The following is an 8,880-nucleotide window of genomic DNA, read 5'->3' on the forward strand; positions in this document are numbered from 1 at the left end:
CTTTACTGTTTTCTTTTTCAGAATACAAAATAACTCTAAAATTATGTAATTTTATTCCTTTTTTCAAAAAATTGGAAAGATGTCATTTTTCCACTTTTTCTTGTCATCTAGCTGTTCTGGGGTGGACCTGGCCATGCATCATTCCCATGCAAGAGAACAGTAAAGCAACCCAGGAAAAAACTTATTTAATTACAGATTTTCTTCTTTTGTTATTTCTTTCTTGATGTGTTGTAATGAGCTTCATACTAATTATTGGTTTCACATATATAAATGGAAAATACATTATCATGAGGTACTCTTTTTTTACCAAAGACTTAGGTTGCACGTTTAGGAGAATTTGAAGGATACAGAATAACTAGCAATTAAGGATTCAGTGTCTTCTAAAATTATACATTTAACTTGGGGTCAACTGGCCTGCTGTGTACAGATCCACGGAAATTTTATGAACGTTTAAGCACATTTGTTTACATGCTTTTTTTAAATATAGAAACTACATAAATTGTTTTTAGACTTTTAAAGGGTAATGGATCCCAAATGTTCAGCAATAGCACAGTAATACACACTAGGACACCCAGAGTATCACTGCAAACAAGACTTCTAGTTCTAGTTCTTTGCACAAGAAATGTGAGCCCAGGAAATTAACCAAACACCACAGTACTATTCAATGGGGATGATGTCATTGTAGTGGAGACAATGATGTCACTGTATTTAACAAGCCACATACCACTAATTATCTGTGACTTATTTTTCCAATCAAATCTAGAAATAAACCATTTGGAACCTTGCTTTGCTCTTACATAGGTAGATTTAATTTTGTTCAGTAACTCTAAAGTCCTAGGCAGCATCTACTTTAAAAAAGATGTAGTGACGTCCTTTCTATGACTTTTGTTTATTATATCTTCCCCCACATACTGTGTAGTACCTCTTGCCAGTAAAGGATACAAGAAGGAAATCATTTTAGTTTCAGAAAAACGTTGTTTAGAACAAATTTTTAAAATTTTAACAGCATCTTGGAACATTTTTTGTGAATATGAACAAATAGGGGACTGTAATTTTGGTTTTGGAAATAAGATTATGTGTGATTTAGTGGTGAATTATAGAAGGTTCTCTGTAGATAATGAGAAAAAGGAAAGTGAGCAGAATAGGAGGTGCTTGCTACTGTAGCGCAGCAGGTTAATATGGTAGTGTGGAATGTACCCTGTAGCTACTGGAGACATGATCTTACGATCGCTGCAAAGCACGAGGGTAAGTCTCTTTCACTGTTACAAACACCTACCACGTCACCATTATATTGTCCAAAGAAAAAACTTAACTTTTGAGAACAAAATTCAAACTAATAAAGAAAGAACTGCCACATTTATTCTTAAAACATAAGTGTTGACTTTACAATTAAGTGTGAGTAAGAGACATGCATGATGTGTGTGCATTTGGTTACATACGAAAGCAAGGAGAATATAAAGATCATTATTGCTGTCAAGTGTATAAGGTTAACCACAGGCATAGAATTATAAAATACTAATATATTGTATGGATGAGTGAAATGAAACATGGTTATGAATAAAATCCAGGTTAAACTCAAGGCTGTAACTATAATGTGTCTCTCTGTTCCAGTGACAAAGAGAATGAGAAAATTTTTGAAACAAATAGTACCTGATTTGCATCTTAAGAAATAAATACCTATGCTTATATATAATATATATCTGACTCTATATACACTTATAGGGGATTGTAAAATTATGAAAAACATGCCTTCTTATTAACAAAGAAATAAAAATACATAAACAATTATTATTCATTTATATGTACCATGCCTATATATTTAAATTATTGTATATACTGTAGAAAACATGCATGTGTACACAGATATGTAGTGACTATATAAGGAGTGAATGCATTATTAAAAATAAGTCTAGATTTCTTATATTGGTTTGTGATAATATATTTTTGGTCAACTGACTAAAATCTCATTTACATTATATATTTCAGTCATCTAAATTCTCACATACATGAGACAAATATAGCTATTGAGTAGCTATATTATCCAACTACAAAAATGAAAAGAAAGAATAGTAAATACAAATGTATAGAGCTATCGAAAAGATTAAACATTGTACATAAATTACTTAGGATGGATTTTGGTATCTATCAAGTACCTGTTTTCATTATGAAATACATAGTTTCTTCTTTAATTACAACACTGAATTAAGAAAACCATATGTCATATGCACAGTCTTCAGATGCCTCTGAAACTGATTACTTTAAGTTATATTTGAAAAGAAAGAAACTAAGAGATATAAGATAACAAAGAAATATACAAAACATAATTGAGACCAAATGACTGAGCAACACTCACTGATTTCCAATATTAAGAAACCATTCCCTTTCCCATCAAGCCTGGAGTTTAAATAGGTAGAGAATCCTGCTTCTTTGTGTAATGGGAATAAACTCCATTACACACTGAAGTCAAAGCTCTTCGTCCTGTTCCTTCTTCCTGCAACTTGCTATCTGAATCAAAGTTCCAGGATTCACCTTCGGTCATGAAGAAGAACCAAGCAGGGAAGTGAATGAATTACCATTGATGCTGATTAGTAATACCAGTGATTCACTCTTTTGCATATTATAACATAAAACATATTACAGGTATACCATAAAACCCAACCCGTTAAAATTAAAGAATGGTCTAATCATACCTCACAGGAGCTGCTTAATAAACATCTGTATTGTGTGTGCCCATATATATATGACACACACACATATATACATATATATATATGTTGGCAAAATATTCATAAACACAAAAAAAATCTTCAAAATTGCACTAACCATGTTAATATTAAGTCATGGATAGGGGAAGAGCTTATGGAGTTCCCTGCTGAACTAGGAACTGCTGATAGATTGTAAGAGAGGGAAGGTTAATATCTTTATTTGCAAACCCACTGGTGAGCATAGTAGATGAGAGAGAAGGATGGTTTTCACTTCTTATCACAGAAAGGATGGATACAAACCCATGGTCACCAATGTGGCCCTGCTTAAATTCAGTAGACCAAATAGCAAGATAAACATGAATTTTGTAGGAAAATGATTGGTAGGAAGGAGAGTAGTTCATAAGAGCAGGAAAGAGATGAAAGAAAATAGGGGAGAGAATAATCAGAATGTATTACATACATGTATGAAACAGAAAATGAGAGAACTTAACTAAAAGAAAAAATCATAGCTTTGCTACAAACATGAGTAAAAGAAATGCCATATGTTCTGTAAATTCAGGTATTTTAACCTATGCCCTCTCTTTGCCATTCCTGAGTCCCTGTTGTTCTCTGTGATTCACCTCCATCTATGCTGCATTGTCTGCCCATGAGGTTTCCTTTTGCTCTTATTCTGCTAAGACAATGTGCCTGCCTTAGACATCCACAGTTAGTTGTGCATTCTTAGGTCATCCCTCTCATCTGTCTCCTTGGGAAGCAGAGATGAGCTGAGCTGTCCTTTGAGGCCAGAGGACTCATAATTCAGAATGAATTATCAGGGGCCTTCACTTTATGCTTTGATATTAATGGTGGAGGAGCTGTGGCACGGTAATTCATTCTGAAAGTGGATGTAAGAATTCTGGCACGTTGCATTTTCATATTTGTCCATGTTGACTAAACTCAAGATATATAGAATGAAAAAACAATGAAGTTCTAGTGCTGCAGAGCAACACACCTCTAAAATCATCTGTCTAAGACCAAACAGGGTTCTGACAAATGGGGGCACACCTAAGAAAATCATTAAACTCTGCCTTGATTCATTTCTGTCTTATCAAATCTATTTCTCATTCTTGTCTGTACCATTTTTTTTAATCATAAAATGCTATACAGCAGCATTTGTATCCTTTAGCATCTAGTTTATTATGTCCAGTGCAAAGCACTGACAGACCATTAGTGGAGGAAATGAAAGGGTAAGTTGAGGCATTTCTCTACCTATCTCATTTGCACTGATCTTCTGGAAGCCATTGAGCCTTCTGTGTTGCTCTTACTGATGTTACATGTGTCTTCCACCATGTTCCTCCCAACCAGGGAAGCCATACCTTGGGCTTCAATACATTGCCCCATTCCTTTGTTCCCCTACTCCTAAGGTGACAGCAGTTCTTTAATGGTTGTCAGTGTCTATGCCATTTCCCTACCATCTCTTTAGGTTTTCAGCTTTTTAAATCACAAATGAGGAGTTAAGGGAAGACTACACATAAAGTAAACATTTTTACTAGTTAATGTTATATTGTTTTGCCAAAAGCCAGCATTTAAGAGTACATACAGTAATACATTATTTTTATCTCTTGATCCCACTGAATTTACTCAGGGAAGTTAAGATAAATGAAACTTCTGTTATAAGTAGACTTAGACTTGATTATGTATTTTCCAGGTAGAGAGAAATGGATCTGGAGAAAGATAAAATCTATTGAAGGCAGGAGTTGAGAATATAAATCCTATTTGATGAAAAAAGAATGCATTATAATGAATCAAAATTTTGGTTCAGAAATTTAATGCCAAATTAGACATCAGTGAACAAGTAGATGTATAGGCTTAGATTTTCCTATAGCTACTTTAATAAGTTTTTTTTAAAGCTTTAACCTTCCTTCTAGCTCACCGCCAACTAGAGGTAGTAGAAAGGAAAGGTTAATAGGGCAAAGGAGGACGTGGACCTGTTTAGAAATAGTTCCAAGTTGGGTGATCCAATCTTCATTGTCAGAATATCAGCAGCTCTGTTTACATGAACCAGCAGTAGTTCAATCTACTTGCAAACACTGTTCAAAATCCAGAAGAAACCACAAGGCTCTGACAACCAGCCTGAGTCTGGAGAAGCAGCAGCATCTGGAATGTGACAAAAAGTTCTTTGGTGTATTTCTCTCTAGAAAGTCATGACAAATGATGATTGTCAGAGAAGGCAAGGGGAACCAATGCCATAGTATCATCAGTGAAGACCAGTGTCAGCAAAGTCCAATGAAGACCAGCAAAGAGTGGCAAGGTGAACCAGTGTTATATAGCACCATCCACCATCCAGTTCTATTTATACCCCTTCCAAACATCATATTCTCTATCAACAGTCCATTCCAACAAAACATCACATGCCTTTTATCCAGGCAGAATCCAGGAAAACACCATGTGTTTGTTCTCAGCAAAATATTCTCCCACACATCTGCTTCAGCAAAACATCCTCTCCTAAGACAGTTTACAGAAATAATCACTTGACACAATTGAGTCTCCAGAGAAACCAGAGATTTCTCCTTCAGTGCCAGTTCGCTATGCTTACTATAATAAAATCCAAACATAGCAGATCAATAGCAGAACTATACTTTCTTAAAATTATAAAAATTATAAATATAAGATCAAATATTAGCAGTCTTATTTTCTCTACATGCTGTAAGAGATAGCCTGTGTTATGCTTTTCTCCAGCACTGTTATGGTTTACAGGTAATATTATATGTTTCATGGCTCAGCGATGTATCTCACCATCTTTACCATCATACTTGATGAGTACTCTCATTGTGTGTATCTTTGTTACCACCACATTGTCTTTTAAAATTAAAAGAACAAATCATATATTGGTTTTGAACTTACTTTAATATAATTTTAAATTTAATTCTCATTCAGAGGCACCATCTTTAAATAAGATGACATTCTGATATTGTAGGATCAGGACTTTAACTTCTAAGTTTGAAGTTGACAAAATTCAATTTGAAACGAGCAGAATTAAGAGTAATTTCAAGTAATTAATAATAGTAAACTGAGGATAAAACCATACTTAAACAATATGTTAAGAGATATGAGCAACTAAAGGTAGAATTAATGTTTAAAAAGGAAATTATTGAGTTTGATATAAGACAGTCTTCAAGAACACTTGGCAGTGAAGGGACATTAACAGAAAGAGGAAAATTGGAGAAAAAAAGTCTCTGGACTCAGAAATAATGAACAAGGGCATATAAAGTATTTGCACTTTGCTTTGATGAATTTGAAGAATATACAAAACATGTAGCTGGCCATATCTATTAGACCATGAAAATTTTGTTTCTAGAGGTTTAAATTTAGATGAAGATTTAGATCTTCATCTAAAGATTTTTCTAAATCTTGGATTATGACTTTAAAAAAGATTTGGATTATTTTTTTAAATTGAAATTTCCATGTTAATATTCAGCTAAGTCTCTTGACATTTAAACATGTTTGATATCTGTTAGTCTTAGTTATCTTTAGAACTGCTATATTAGTCAATGTTGACATGGTAGTATATCATTAGGGGCTGGATATCTGACTCAGGGTACCTAGTTCTGTTCCTGGTACTCATGTAAGGCAGATCACAGTTTCCTGTAACTGGTTCCAGAAGGTTTCATACCATCTCTTGGCTTCTGGAGAAATTCAAAGTACATGAGAAATACATACTGGTCTGCTTGCATACTCAAAACTAAAAATAAATCTTTGGCCTGGTCAAATGGCTTACTAGATAGGAGTGCTTGCTGCTCTTGCAACAAATCTGAATTCAATTTGTAGTGCTAACATCTGGCAGCTTACAACTACCTGTAACTCCAGCTCTAACTATAGAGAATCTTATATCCTATTGCATCCTGTTTAGGTACCTATACATACCTACACACACACACACACACACACACACACACACACACACACACACACACACACACACACGCACATAAATAAATAAAATAGCAACAACAAAACAAGGAAATATTTAGCAACTTCAAAATTACTTGGACATGAGGTATATCCTCTTACATGATAGGATTAATGCAGAATAAGAACAAAAGACTTAATAAAAGATATTATAAATAAAATGTATTCCTTTCCATCATTTATAAATTACTGTAATGAGGGCTTAGATAAAGAGAATGTCTTGCCACGTTTCTCAGTGTATTTACTAACTTGATCTTGACACATAATTTATAGCTATCTTATTACTAATCCCATAATAGGAGCTGGGAGCTGAAGTCATGGTTGTTAGAGTATATTTATGTACCATGTTTGAGAGCTTGTGTTTGATCTCTGACACCTGGAGAAAAATTAAAAACATATTGATGATCAAGTAAGCAGTGAAACAAATTTTGAAGACTTACTAGTTTTGCTGAAAAATATTCCTTGTTTTTCTTTTCCAAGGAGATCCCCTAGTCTGCATTTCTTCTTTTCTATCCAGACACTATGAGGAAATAAAAAAAAACCTAACATTTACTTTAAGAATTGTACACTATTAAGAGCACTGGTATTCACACTTCATGAGCCACCCACCAAACATTTTTAGTCATAATTTCACCCTGAGGAAAAAGTGAAGAAAGGTGTTTAGACTGTAAACTACAATTGATATTAGAACTTAAAAATCTGTGAAAAATTCTTAACCCTCTTGTATCATTTATCAGATAAATGGAGATACTTAGATCATTATAAATAGAATCCAAATGTCATGTAACTTAAATTTATTGTACATACAGATGCACAGTTAGAATGTATATACATTAAGTTGAGCATTTATGCATTAAAAGATAATGATGTTTGAGTGAGTTTTGTGGAATTTAGCAATATGTTCCTCCTTCTCAACATTTCATGACCTTTTTTCAATTTTATAACATTAAATTTATAAGCATAGAATTACTTATGATTCTCGTTGTTATAACAAACCACTATAAATAAAAGCAACATTGGGAGGAAAGGCTTTATTTAAGCTTACAACAATCTGTGACATTCAGTCACTGAGGAAAGTCCCAACAGGAATTCAGGCAGGAACCCACGGTCAGGATCTGAAACAGAGACTATGGAGGGATGCAGATTACTGGCTTGCTCCTCATATCTTTCTCTGTTGGTTTTCATTTTTGTTTTATCTTTATTAACTTGAGTATTTCTTATTTCTTATTTACATTTCTACTGTTATTCGATTGCTATTCCCCTTCCCGGGTTCCAGGCCAACATCCCCCTAACCCGTCCCCCTCCCCTTGTATATGGGCTTCCCCTCCCCATCCTCCCTCCATTACCACCCTCACCCCAACAATGACATTCACTGGGGGTTCAGTCTTGGCAGGACCAAAGGCTTCCCACTGGTGCTCTTACTAGGCTATTCATCGCTACCTATGAGGTTGGAGTTCAGGGTCAGTCCATGTATAGTCTTTGGGTAGTGGCTTAGTCTGTAGAAGCTCTGTCTGAACCCCATTTTTAATAGGGTCATTTGTCTCCCTGCGGTCTAACTTCTTGAGTTCTTTGTATATTTTGGATATAAGCCCTCTATCTGTTGTAGGATTGGTAAAGATCTTTTCCCAATCTGTTGGTTGCTGTTTTGTCCTAACCACAGTGTCCTTTGCCTTACAGAAGCTTTGCAGTTTTATGAGATCCCATTTGTCAATTCTTGATCTTAGAGCGTAAGCCATTGGTGTTTTTTCAGGAAATTTTCTCCAGTGCCCATGTGTTCGAGTTGCTTCCCCACTTTTTCTTCTATTAGTTTGAGTGTATCTGGTTTGATGTGGAGGTCCTTGATCCACTTGGACTTAAGCTTTGTACAGGGTGATAAGCATGGATTGATCTGCATTCTTCTACATGTTGACCTCCAGTTGAACCAGCACCATTTGCTGAAAATGCTATCTTTTTTCCATTGGATTATTTTGGCTCCTTTTTCTTATGTGCATCAAAATAACCTACCCAGGAGTAGTACCATCAATAGTAGAGTCTGCCATGATCCAAGAATATACCCCATGGGCTGTCCTATGGCTAATTTTATAAAAGCATTTTCTCAGTTGATGTTTCTTTCTCTGTGATGACTTTAGGTTGTGTCAAATTGGCAAAAATGTCAAACCACTTTAAAGTATATTTTTATTTTGTTCAGTATTTACACATAATCTACATTAGGCCATCTAAGACATTT

Source organism: Rattus norvegicus, chromosome 2 (assembly GCF_036323735.1).
Source record: "Rattus norvegicus strain BN/NHsdMcwi chromosome 2, GRCr8, whole genome shotgun sequence".
NCBI lineage: Eukaryota > Metazoa > Chordata > Mammalia > Rodentia > Muridae > Rattus > Rattus norvegicus.